The following is a 14,707-nucleotide window of genomic DNA, read 5'->3' on the forward strand; positions in this document are numbered from 1 at the left end:
AGTGTTGTCATCTGGCAATTTCAGTATTTATATAATATTGCATTTCTAGTACATTTGTATTAGAAATGCAATATTATAAAATATTGAAATTTCCAGATGACAACACCAAAAATTTCTGATGCTAAATCATAAATTAAGAGATGGCTGACAACTTTCGATGCTGTTTAACATCAGCAGTCTTTTCACTGCTGCACCATGTTGCCTTAAATTTGCATTCCCATATCAGTGTTTGCAGTACATCATTTTTCCTTTTTAAATCATAACGTCATAATTTATCCCTTCTTCTATGGAAAAGTTGGTAATGAACAATTCCATCGACACAGGACTGGGCAGAGTTCACTTCTCTGCCCACAGTTGAGCTTTAAGACTTTCTTTTTCTTTTATTTATCTGAAATGCTGTAGCTATTAAAAAAGCAAATTTAAACGAAAACAAATGCTACCAGCATATGATCACACTAAAATTAATGTCTGCTGAAGCTTTGTGACATCTTGTTGGAGATTCTTGCATGTAGTAAGTTGCATACATATATATAATATAATTCTGTAAACTTGAATTTAAATATGTGTAGTTTTGGATTTTGATCTCTTATTCTTGTCTTGACCTACTGTAGAGCGGTTTGTGGCCTTGACTTTTGACTTTGAGCTTGACTGTGGCCACAGATCTAGAGAGCAAGCCTGCAAGAGCATGTGTGACTTGAAATTTTAATTTTAAGACAAGGTCACTCAGTATATCTATACCAGTACAACAAAGAAAGGAAAGAAAAGAAGAACTCACAAAACATGTAGTCTACGATATAGCTAGTGACTTAGTCATTATTAAACTGAGGCATGCTTCAAAGTATGCATGACAGAAACTACAAAAAGTTTACAATAAAATGAACGGGTGTTTAAAAATGATTAAATGGAATGGCTAATAATATAAACCATGTTGGCCTCTTCTCTATGGGTTACTTGTGACAAACCATGCAGGATGTTGGATCATTTCAAGTTGCTTGATTGCATTATATGTGATGGTAAGGATCCCATATGGAGGAGCACTAATTTAGCTCAGTTGTTTATAGGTACACATTCACAAATGTGTCTTAGAAGGTGGTTGATCTCCGATAGGAATTCTCTACTCTCTCATGATCTAGTCTCACCCCCAGTCTGGGGCAAGACTACTCCCGATCTACATGAGATTTACATTGAGACATTTAAGTCATACTTAATTACAGTGGAACCTCAGTTATCTGGACCCTACCTACCTAGATCCTCGGTTAACCGAACTACAGGAATATCTGGCTTAACTGCTCTATTAGAGTAGTGACTGTTCTATTAGGGTGGTTTAATAGCGTTGATAGCTATTTTAAGGTACAGTTTCTGAGATACGTATGGACTTTTTAGACTTATGGGAGCACCCCTGGTTCCAAGAGCTTCAGACAATTGTATGCATTAGCATAACACCCCTACAATGAATGGAGAGAGAATGGGACCTTGTGCATGCAGAAATGAAGGAGAAATAATCACTATATTATTTCAGAGCAATAGGTCTAGAGATATGTGCTGTCAGTGGACACTGAGACAGTTCAACTGTCCACCAACAGCACATATGTCCAGCTGTTTAGGTGACTATGGCAATCAAGTGATGGTTTGGACCATATAAAGCTAGTTGGGTAAAATGACTGCCAGCCACTTAATGAGCAGCACTGTTTCTAATTTCATAACATTTTGCTGAGTGGATGAGTTCCACACGTTAACTTGCAATGCGTAATTATTGTTCTAGTATTGGGCACATAAAACTCTATTCTTTGCAGCGGAAAAACAAACGATGTTCTCATAATAAATGCACTAAAGAGTTATGGAGATCCATCAAAATTATGCGAAAAGATCAAGTCTCTATTAATACCATACAAGTGAATGCAGAATCCTACTGTGACAGTTTTTCTAAACCTAACATCCTCAACAACTGCTACTCTTCAGGTTTTTAAATATGACCACTTCTCATCCTAACATAGACATAGCTACAGTGAGCCATTTCCAGTTATTATTCTAGCGTTTCTCCTTTGGGAAGGAATCAGGAATTTGGGGGTGACGAGATGAACTAGCTATAGCTATAGGTACACTTGTTCTATGTAAATAAATTGAAACAGTTTCCAAATCCACAACAACCATTAGTTTGGCATTTGTTGCACACCATTTGGTTGAGAAATAACTGGTAATCAACAAGGCGAGATCTGAGAAATAGAAAATAACTGAGAAGGCAACTGAGAAACTGTAACTAAGAAATAACTAGAAAACAACTGAGAATTATGATATAATTGATAAATTATCAAGAAAATAAGTGAGAAATGATAATTAAGTAGGAAATATGTAAGAAACTCCTGGAACTAGCCTCCATATGATGCTGCCAAAACTCTGTAGTATCAAATCTCGCAGTAACTTAGAATCAAAGAAATCTGGTAACTAATTCTTCACTCCATAATAATTATTGCTACAATTGTTTGGTGCAGGAGTCTCAGAGAGCAGGATGTACGTTTGGAAAACTATTAGGGTATAGTATCTACTGTCAAAGTCACATGTACACTTAAATATGATTTCTCCCTTCAATGATCCCTTTATTCCAGTTTGAATCAACCTTATTCTGTATATAGTCTGAATGACATTAGCTATGTAGCTATTCATAGTGCTTTAAAAGTAACTCAACGTCCATTATATGGCCTCAAACAGTACAATATTTTGATTTGCTGTATACCATAACTAAACGTAATGGCACCAATGAGTTGAGTTTCACATGATCATTGTGCACAAAATGCATCTTTTGTGGCTTTCTATATGTGAAAGAGGAGTATATTACATGTTCTAGAGTCTTGCAGCAGACAAAATATAGTCACTAAATAATATCAGGGATAATTACTGTCCGTACTGTGTAGTTGCCAGTCATAGAATGTCATACACAATAATCACCTCTTAATTTGATATTAGTCTGGTGGCTCTATTAGAGTATTTTGTGACCAGTTTGTGAAAATCAATAATATTATGGTATGCTGGGTGGACAGGAGTAAGTAGTCACTACTGAAAACTTGTAGTTATATAACTTGTAGTTATTCCCCATGCCATGCCATGGACTGCAAGTTGTAAGATGGTATTGAGTCAGGAAGATTAGAATGTATGGAATATTGATTAAAAACATGGCTTCTACATGTTTGCATAAGCTATGCATGCCAGTTTTGCTGAAAAAAGGTGCTCATTGCTTGCTCTTGGTTCTATGGGTGTGCAGCAATACTACTACTCTCAGGCTATAATGTAGTAGTGTTGCTCCAATGTCCTGTTGCTCCTTGAGCTGAGAGAGTTCACTGACTGGCATGGCGAGGAATACAGAAAATTAATTGTTTGTCATAATCATAGTTTTTCTTATGTGTACTGGAAATGGAAAAAAAATTATCGATCTAGAAAATGAGGCATGGTGGAGCTGTGTAAATGTTTGCTAGTTGGTGGATAGAGTTTTCAGGCTACATTTCATATGTAACTAACATAAGACAGTTTAGTGAATACCTATTAAGTGTAAGAAGTATATATGGAGTTTTGTGAAGGTTAATTTTATACCCACATTCTATATATACGTATAATACATAATTGCGTGTGTTTTTTTTCTGCAAAAGATTCATAATGTTTGTTTTGCAAAACCAAGCTACCAATAAAAAGTTTCTTTGTTGGTTGTAGAGAAATTATCTGTGGATCCACAAGCCTTGATCAAATTTGACATGGGACCCCACCGTTGGTGCCTACATTCATGGGTACTATTGTGAAAGATTGGCTGCCATTTAAGAGGTGTTTGACAAGGTCATTTCTATTGCTGTGAACAAAGGGTGGCACAAGATTGGGTTTCTTTTACCTCCCAAGTTTACGCCTCTATTTACAGAAAAGATTAAGGACTTTTTAGGTAAATAGTTTCACTGTCAGCCATAAGCAGCCAGTCGGCAGTCGGTTCTAAATTTGTATAATACTTTAACACCAATTGCTACTCATTAGGTAGCCATGCCATTTTTTATAAGTATACTGTAACTGTGAAATGGGAAGGTAAGTGAGAAATGGAAGTGTAATCGAGAAAGCAACAATTGTGAAAATTAATATTCAAGGAAATAGTGAGTGAGAAATGAGAGTGGAAATAGCTAAGTGATTGAAAATAACTGAGACAAGCTTTTGGCACAGGCAACCATAGTAAATTTCCTATATTATTATTCATGAGGGAGCCTGTGTAGAATAATTCACACCTGGGCCAGATAGCACAAAGGTTCTGCAGTAGATTAACATTAAATTTATGATTTGTGCTATGTATGTATGTATATGTAGGTTAGGTGGCTATTATAGAACTTATTCCCCAGCACCTTTTGTGTGAGCATAAATTCAATTATAATATGTAGGATCAATGTATTACATCGTGCCCTCCAGACTCCTGGTGATATACATGCATTGTAGCTCAGGCCATGCAATGTGTTCTTGTTGTATTAACACTACTGTAATACAATAAGACAAAGACACTATAAAAATGAATATGATTACATAGCAATTACAAGAGTATATGAATACAATTTACAAAAATTAAGCTACTGTAAATAGCTACATGATAATTGCATGATGAGTTAAGGTATTTGTGCAGCTACATAGTGGCCTCTGTGTGTGCTGGTACAGTGCACTGTAGAGCTACAGATTTATTTTTTATTTATTTATTTTGTTATAAAAAAAAGCTACTGATGTGTATAAACTGACAGTATTTATTGCAAGCAAGTAGAATAAACAGTCAGAATAGATTACTGCATGTAGGCTTGCCCCTAAACTCAAAGATGTGATATATAAATGTATAGTTGTCATGTCTAAAATAGTGGGTGCGATCTGTTTATTGGTGGTAAATTACAAGTCCCTTAATGCCAACCCAGCTGAATCCTAGTTTCTCTACCAATAAGGTACTCCAGACAACTGATAGGTGAACTCCGCATAGCTACCTATAGCCACCATTTTCAAAGGCTAATTTCCTTTTGTGATGTTGGCTCAAGCAGATGTTGGCTCATGCAGATGTTGGCAGCACCATTATTGGCAATAATGACTGAATGACTACTATAGTATATTTACGGTCACCAACGACTCTGTTATTCGTTAATAACTTCTTGAAGCTGATGATAGAATAAGATGCACTTTAATCCCATGCACTAGCTGTCAAGAAGTTTAGCACTTTGAACTCCTGTACCACTGGTGTCAGTAGGGCTTCAACCACAAAATTAAATCTGCCTGCATGGTTGCAGTTCCTTCTATGGCTTCCCGTGCATGTATGGTAGTTATACATTTACTGATAATACTTGTCAGTCTTCAAGTTTCTATAAACCCTATGGAGAAGGTTGTGTTGGTGTTCTAGAAGGCGTTCTACAATTAATGTCATTGCATGTCACCAAGTTCTTTGACAAAGAGTCAGTATTGAAGCTGGCAAAATTGTTGGCTGCGTATAGCTACTAGTACATGAACTCATTATGCAACAGTTAATTAATTTTTATATGGTTCCCTTGAGCTATTGTGTGGCTTCTTAAACGGCTTCCCAAGTTGTGGAACTGTCTTACTGCACCTCGCCGGTGTAGCTAGCTATCATCTGTGAGAATAGTCTCAGTACTTCCCGTTCGCTGCTTGTCCGATCAGTTTCATCTGACTGCAAACACCTTCCGAGGCTGTGCCCTTGTTCTGAGTGTGCCTTGCTAGCCGCTACCTGTCAGTGCTGCGTGGACAACGGCTACTTGATTGGTGAGTTCAGTTAAAAGGTTAAATTAATTTCTTAGCCGCCAGTGAACATAGACCTAAAGGTCGCTCTTCTCTGACCGTAATCCAGGTAGCTAGCTCGGTAACGTAGGGAGGGAGTCTAGGTTAAGGTTGTACTTTTGGGGCTTGACCACCCGGGGTTATTAAATTCTCCAGTCCGATAGTTGTATCCTAGAATCAAGTGTACTTTAATAGCCAGACCCCGTAGTCTGGCGTAGCCATGGTATCAATACTAGCACTTGTGCAGCTGGAATGTAGTTAACAGCGCTAGCTGTAGCTACACAGCCCTTGTGCTTCTATGACTGAATTATTGTTATTAGATTCATGGTTATTATTGTTATTACCAGTTAGGCACTGGAGGGTGTACACAGAAGGCAGAGCCTGTTCGAGGTGTTTACCCATAGCCTAGGAGCCTAAGCGAAAATCTTTGAGCTAAATATCCTGAAGTGAAACGGGACAAATACCTAGAAGTCCCACAAGACCTCACTTATGAATATGATTAAAACTATAACTGTTAGGCCATCATTATTAGCTATATTGCTTGTTTCCCATCACCCATTAGAGCAAAACTTGAACTTATGCGCCGGGGCGGGGTGGGAGATGATTATTCGTATTCACTCGACTCTTGTTAGTATATTTTAGTTTCTGACTGCTCTATTAGAGTAGCTATCTCAATCTTGAAGGCCGCCAGGATCCACGCTGTTGAACAAGAGTGGAGGGACTTCCACCCTTCTGCTATGTGTATGGGCACAGCTAATCAGTGGCTAATGCATTTACCTTAATACTAGTTACTCTGTGCCTCCTTCTAGCATGAAATAGTGCATTCACATGATTTATAATCAAATAATTAAAAGTCGGTGAGTGTACCTAAAATTGATGCGGGTGGTGACGGGAAACAAGGAATTTAATAATGATGGCCTTACCAAGAATGGTAAAGAAGCTACTGTCATTGTGATAATAACACAGGATATATGAGCTCCAATTCGCACAATGTATATGTACTCCTCATAGTTTCATGAGGATTGCCTTTTGGTTGGTGAGGCTTTTAAAGTCTGGTTATTTGCTGCTACTTCGAGGGTTGTAAGTATTATTATGGCAGCTAACACTAGTAACTATCTTGTCATGAATTTGCCATGAACGTATACCTAGCGGTATGAATAAATGTTAGGTAATGTTTCATAGCAGATCTGTTGAAGAAATGGCAATGAAATTGAATTCATTGCCATCATTTGCCTTATGAAGTATAATTATGTTACCCCCATGAATTTGATTTGTTGGACTCCATGAAATTCCCAAGCCATCCCTAAGGTATGCAATCAGACTAGTTTCTGATGATGTAAGTGGCAGAGTACATTCTTCAAGTGCTCCAAGCCTCAATAGGCTCTACACATTGGCATTAATCTGTCAAGGCACAATCACAGAAAAGCGACATAGCTTGCTACACTGCTTTAGCGCTCCAAGGCGTAAAATTACAACAATATTCAACTTGTCTACCCTCAAATATTTTCTAAATGTAACTAGATATATTGTACAAGGGTTATTATACTTTCATATTATGCCATATCATTGTTGTACTACTTATTAATAATAGTGTTTTTAGTTGTCTATGGTGTTGTAACATACTTACAGTGACATATGCTGAAGCCATAAATTGACTTTACAGCATCATAAAACAAAAACTAAATGTAACATAAAAGTCTGTAACCACAAGTCTTAGTCTTCTTTAAGAAAACAATGAAGTCAAATTAAAATTTGTAACAAATAACAGTTTTTCAAAATTCCATGAAAATAGGAAAAAATACAGTGTATAGATATAACTTTGAAATTCCATTAAAAGCAAATTTTCAAAATCAGTCGTCGAGAGCATTCATCAACTACAATTTATTGTTTGGCAAAACTCAAAAGTGTCTATAATAGCTTCAAAATAAGTATGTCAGATTAATGTACATATCATGGCATAATTGCAGTGGTTACCATAGAAACATGTGGACAAACTAGTGAAAATTTGTGGATATAAATTATATGCAAAAAAAAACAGAATGAAGATATTATGATCAAAAATGTGAAACTTTTAGAAGTTACGTAATGTCTTGGTGCACTTTTCTCTACTAGTGTAACAAAAATAATAAGTCAGCATGTTAAACACACAGAGATCTCTATTCGGACTCCATGGATATGGTAGGGACTAATCACAACCTTCAATGAACACGGTGGTTTTTTGCAGAGACAGTCACCAATAATGCCTTTACATCCAGTACCGATTCCGGAATTCCGTAAATTTTGCATAAAATTTTCTCCGTGAATCTGGCACAATCATTTTGCTGCCATACGAGTGATTGATCAAACAATTGGATTGTTACTAGGGTTTCTGGGGGCAAGGAATACGATGGTGCAGTTAGTTTCCTGTGTTTGTGTGGAGTTTTATGCCAATTATAAGATTATTTTGCAATGTAGCCACCACAATGTTATGTTCTTTTTGTAAGAAACGACCCAGCACATGTTAGTTACACCAAGGTGAGCATTTTTGTCCATGTAGTTTTCAACATTACTATGCTAAAAGTCAGCAAATTTGCACCACAAATAGCTCATCTCTTTGATACACCATTTTGGTAGCTGTCAAGGAGCTGTACATTAAGAGACAAAATAATCATATAAGCAGCTATATATCAACAGTACAACTCCTTGCTTTGCATGCACATTGTATTTTGAGTGTAGATGACTGGAACAGGGTGGTTGCACTTCACCATGTTTATGCTGTTTTGCCATCAGCAAGATGCTAAATGCATGCAACTATTTAGTAGCTTTCTATGGAGGTGACTTTTATTCAGAGAGTCTTACAAGTAAGGTGATACTGACAGTCTGTGGTCCATGTATCAAGGTATTTATAACAAAAAAACAGAAGTTCAAAGTGTTATTGCAAAGCTCAGTTATAAGCATTGTTCAATTGTTCCATTTTTGGGACTTTTTTCAATGGAAAGATATGGAGAAAATTTAGCTTATTTTAAAGGACAAAATCACTTATAACTCCACCATCTTATAATGGATTTTTAAAAACTAAGTGTTTATGAGATCCTGCAGGGAGTACTATATACACAAGGTTATGCTAAATAAAAATTATTTCCATTAATTTTAAAATTCTCCCGGAATCACTATGGCATTGAGTCTGAATAGAGATCCCGTTTACCATGCTGGCTAGTTCAACTCTTGTTTCTTTGTTTTTTCAGCAATCTCTATTCCCATATTTTATACTGGTTTGTTTACTTTTATGAATTCATTTTATTTATAGCTAACGAAATTATTGTTGATTACAGTATGCTCTATACATGCACCAGCGTTGAAACCGGGTCACTACTGCTGACCCGGATGACCCACTGACCCGGGCGCGGATTAATTAAAGCCGAGGTGTGCGATAAGAGCTATGCTTCGAGTATAGTCTCGAGCAAGCGAGACTACGTTTTGAGTGTTCGATTCATGTTGACCGAGTCAACGAGTAGTTATGTGATAACTTAGCGGGTAAGTTTGTGATTTAAAATCAGTCAGTGCATGTGTTTTGGTTCTAGGTAGCTACTGTGAATTTACAGACAGCAATTGGGTGTGGCTTTGTGCATACCTAGTATTACAATTTCCCAATATATATATATATTTTATTTCCTGATATATTTAGGTGGGTGTGGCTCACAAAAGTACTTATCCTGCTGCAAGACTGCACTATATACTACTCGTACAATAAGCGATTGGTGGGAGTGGCTCCACGTAGGCTTGTAGACAGCAACAGACACAGTTTCATGCTACAGACTACACTTACTACTATTAAATGGAAGTGGCTGAGCGTATGTTTGTGATGCAATAAGTGGGCGTGGCTGTAGAAAGAGTTACTCGAGCAGCGTTTATAAGTTTACACGTCGTCAAACGAGCAATTTCGTTTCTCATGCAATCCAATCCAGGTCAGACCCGGATAATTTGTAAACCGGGTCGGACCTGGATGACCCGAAGAAAATGTGACCCGGTTGACCCTTCCCGGTTTCAACGTTGCTATACACCATAGTTGGATAGATCAAAGCTGTATAGTAGAAAGTACAGTCCATGCAGGGGCGAATCCAGAACCTGGCAATGGGAGGGGCACAAACAGGCTAAGTTGTAGGTGGTTGGGGAGACTCATATTCTCTTGTTAGTTGCTGCATTTTTGAAGCAGCAAACAATCACCTCTTAGTAGTGTCTCACTGTTGATTTTTGCCATTTTGGCCTTTGCAGATGGTTATGAAGTCTTAAAAGCTGTTAAAAGGCTCTGAATATCTTACACAACAGCAACACGATAATTATCATTAGAAGTGCTTAGTATGCATGAAGGTGCTGGGTGACAATTTTACAGCTAGTTTCAGTGACTGGTATGATTTGGTTTCAAGCGAATTTATAATAAATGCAAGTAAAATGCATGTGAGCATACTATGAGTTTGATAAACTTATCTTGGCCTGACATAAAGTAGCTACTGTATTTTATTCAGAACTCCTCCACAAGTGGGGCCCAAATGCCCCATCCTGGATCCACCATTGCAGTCAATTGCAGGGGAAAAACAAATCCAATTAACATGTTAATAAGAGGTGCAAGTGGTGCAATAATAATCACAGTGCTAAATATGTATATCAAGTCGGTCATCATGTACATACAATAGCTGCTATATATACAGTAAGTAATTAAGTATTCAGCTATCATATCATGCAGAGTTAACAATAACTAGTGTAATGTTTCCCTGCAATTGAGTGTACTTTGTACTGCTATAAGCAGTGTGTTATGGTCACCAATGTGCATTTGTATAATTATGGCTTCTGATACATATGCACACATGTGCAGCTCTAACACCCTTTTCATGTGGTCACTTTAAATTAGGTTGAACCCACTTTCAACCCCATATGATCAGCTTAACCAGATTGTACCTCGAACAACATTTTCACAATCCAGCACATTCAACCTTTTCATAATTATTATGATCACCTTAACTGCTGGGGTCAACCTGGGTTGAACCTCGAAGTCATAACCAAGTTCAACCTACAAAGCAGCACAAAGCAGTACAGTTGAACTTGGTTGAACTGAGGTTATGGCTTCAAAAGTGAATTGCAGTTTTTGGTGATACATAAAAATGGTGAAAAGTGAGTTCAACCCAGGTTGAGTAAAACCACCAGTTTCTGTTCACAAGCAATCATCAGATGATGGTATTCATTGAGTGATAATTTGTCTTCTAAGCACTTTATGTATTCACCAAAAACCACAACTCACTTTTAGAAGTCATAACCCTACAAGCAGTAGGATTGAACTCAGTTTATGGTTTCAAAAGTGAGTTGGGTCTTTATTGAATTCATGAAATGCTTAGAAGGCAATTATCACTCAATGAATACCATCATGTGATGATTGCTTGAGAACAGAAACTGGTGGGTTGAATGTGGTATTCACCCTGGGTTGAACCCACATTTGGGTGCCCATGTGAAAATGGTGTAACTCAAGTATGTGGTAGTAGCAATAACATTGGTATGAACTTAATACACTGTGGTTGCGCATGCAACATAGGCAATGATATAGGGTTTCCAAATGAACACGTTAATGTTAACAGATTGGATAACATATTTACACATAGATAGATACTAAGTCAGAAGATAAATGGCAGAGTGAACTTACAAGAAGCAAATTTGCTTCAAAGAAGATGTTAACATTGCAATATGCATATAAATTATTACATGGTCATGGACATGACAAACCTAGACTTAGTATGAAAGGATATGCAGTTTTTATCCCCAAGAGTGAACATATTTCCTGTAGATCAGTGAAAAAATAATAAGACTAAGAATAGTGTAATATTATTATTAAAAATTAAAACATGGGAATAGAGATAGCTGAAAAAATAAAGAAACAAGAGTCAAACTAGCCAGCATGTTAAACACAGAGATCTCTATTTGGAGTCAATGGATATGGTGGAAACTAAGGAAAAAACAGTAGTTCTCCATGAATAAGGGGCAGATAAGTACTGAGAATGTTTCTGTATAAATGTTTATTTGAGTCCAAATAGAGATCTCTGGGTATTTAACATGCTGGCCAGTGACTTTTGTTCTTTACATTTTCAGCAAACTCTATTCCCATTTTAGATTTTTAAAATTATTTTTTTGTACTATAGCTTGTTTACTTTTATAAATCCATTTATGGAGCTAACAAATAAGGGATGCTTGATATGTCACAGTACTAAACATGTATATCAAGTTAGTCATCATGCCGTTAAGTAGTCAGCTAATATTGTCAGAGTTATCAAACACTAGTCTGATTAATCATGAACCATGGTAGTGTTATGTGATCACAATAAGTCAGGTACACAGCAACATTGTTGCTCTGGTGTGGACTTAATATACTGTGGTTAAATGTATAGGATTTTCAATTGAAATGTTAACATTAATAGATTGGATACTTATTAACACATAATAACATGTTGGTTACCCTTGCAGAGACTTAGTCAGAAGATCATTGGCAAAGTGAACCTACAAGAAGCAGATTTGCTTGCAAGTGTTGCAATATGCATTTAAAAATAGATCATGGGACGTATAGAAGGAAATTAAAGTTATGTAGTTTTTATCTCCAAAATGTACCCAAATTTTTCTCTAGCCCAGTGGAAAAAATAATAATAAGATGATGATGAACAAAATGGTATATTTCAGTTTTTTAAAAAGTATTTTAGTGGGTCCTTTTTAGTTCATATTTTCCAGTTCTTAACTTCTAAGGCTTCATTTGTGGTTCCTATAAGGTGGTGTTTAGGTGTGTGTATTCTATTAGGATTTTGGCAAAAAAAACACAGGCCATCTCTGTTATGAACCACTACTGTGGTTCATGATACTGTGACTGGTTTATTAAAGTTAGTGACTGCTCTATTAGAGTATCTCAATCTGAATGTCTTGTGTCTCTGCAAATCAATGCAAAAATGTTTTTAACTGCTTGAATACACTTGACTGATTTCTGGAAACCTCAGAAACTCCCTGGAGCCACCTCTGATAAAGGATAAAATTTTTGCAAACTATAGTTACTGTAGTTGCCGGTATTAATATTCATTTCTTGGCCTCAACAAATATTAGCTCCTTTAGTCATCAGTTACTTTTAGTTTCATGGACACATCTTTTTTGTACAGCAATCTGTTTTTTGTTTTGCATGGGGACATTGTTGTATCATAAATATAGACGTGTGACACATAATCTATTGGGATGCACTCTAAAACAACAAGATAGCCAAAATTTAGACATTAAAGTTAAATGGTCTTTATAAAGATGAGGCCTTTGTTAGAAAGTGGTCTTTACAAAGAGGTGAATACCAGGTGATTTATCTAAGTATTGTTCTATTATTCATATTTCACAGATACATATGTTCATGGCAAATTCATGATAAGATATAGCATGTAAGTTACTAGTATATGAAATATAAGTGAATATTTTATATCATATTCAACCCCAGATTCCTAGCAGTATAACGTTACTCAAGGAAACCATATAGTCATAAATAGCTGATACACATTATCTATGCTGTAGTGTACACCTTGCCATGTCTTTGAAGACAAAACAGTAAAACATGGTATTGAATATGAGACAAATTTAATGGTTTACGTCACGCATTGATACTATTCAACATCTTCTACAGAGCTTTCCAGTGATAGCTAACCAGGTGCGCATGCAGTCATTTAGTTTGTATTGCTACCGGCTTTAGGTATTTGTAAGAGTCCTCCTGACATCTGTGATAATTATGTTGAAGCTATGTGATTCTAGAGTAGCTCAGTGTGGCAATTACAGATCTTGGCATCATGTTGATGAACGTACAGCTTCTGGAATATATGCCAATGATCATGTTGTCCAAACCTGCATTATTAGTATAGTATAGTATCTATGGTTGTTATGTCTTAAATATTAGTTAATCCTCGCATTGAGTGTAATATGGAAAATGTAGCACAAGAGAGACAAGCACAGTACAAGGCAAAGCCAAGTATTGTACATTGTATTTGACACACCTGAGTGCTATATTTACCATAGTGCACAAGTGTAAACGCTGCTTTAACTGGTTTAATGTATGAATCCAAAGTTGCAAACAAAAAGAAGTTATAACTGTTAATACAGTTTATCACAACCCAGAATGCCATGATGGAAGTTAGAAAACTAGTGCCTATACTTGTGATTAGCAGAAGCTTAATTTGTAGCCATTAATGCTGACCACGATTTGTGATCCACAAGATCCAGAATTCGCTTAGTAGCAGGATAGGAGGATGAGGAGAACAACAGAGGAAGGCTAGCTACGGTGTACGTAAATAATGGACAGTTTGTACAGCTATCCAATCATTGTTCACAAGTGTCGCCATCAATGTGACAAAGTTGAAGGAGTCAATATGAAGAGGCAACTAGTCTAACCAAGAATTACAATAATAGACAGTTTAGTGAACAATTTAAGATTGAATGGTATAATTATTGTAGTGGAATTACAAACATTTGTGTGGGTAGCCATTAATTTGTGGTTAATTGCTATAATGGTAATTTTGTTGGCAGCTTTGTTAATGTGGATGATCGTGGATGTTCCGGTGTTTCCGTGGGTTGTGTATTTGGTTGCGTCACATTCACACAAAGTGTGCTTTATTGACAAAGAGAAAAGCATTTGCCCCTGGGCATAATCAGTAAACACTGCCTGCCCAGTAATAATAATAAATAAATAAATAAATAGAGCAGACTTTGATGGAAAATATGGCACACTTTAACACAGTATGGAATGTACTGTAAGTACACTTCCGCTTTTAACTTAGATGGTATACAATAAACAATGTCAATGTTACAACAACAGTGCGGGAAGCATTTTATAGAACAATTCATTGATATCAAGACACACGATAGCGTGCCGTGCGGCCCAAGAAGCCGGCGAGCCACACCA

At 36.6% G+C, this 14,707-nt stretch overlaps 1 protein-coding gene across 2 annotated transcripts in view; it reads left to right on the forward strand.

Moving 5' to 3' along the window:
- The first annotated feature begins 5,571 nt into the window (after positions 1-5,571).
- LOC136244144 (uncharacterized) overlaps positions 5,572-14,707 on the forward strand; it is a 60,767-nt gene continuing 51,631 nt past the window's right edge. For both annotated transcript variants that reach the window (XM_066035663.1, XM_066035666.1), the window contains exon 1: positions 5,572-5,763. The gene's annotated coding sequence lies outside the window, so the exon portion shown is untranslated. The remainder of the gene's footprint in view (positions 5,764-14,707) is intronic.

Source organism: Dysidea avara, chromosome 2 (genome assembly GCF_963678975.1).
Source record: "Dysidea avara chromosome 2, odDysAvar1.4, whole genome shotgun sequence".
Taxonomy (NCBI): domain Eukaryota; kingdom Metazoa; phylum Porifera; class Demospongiae; order Dictyoceratida; family Dysideidae; genus Dysidea; species Dysidea avara.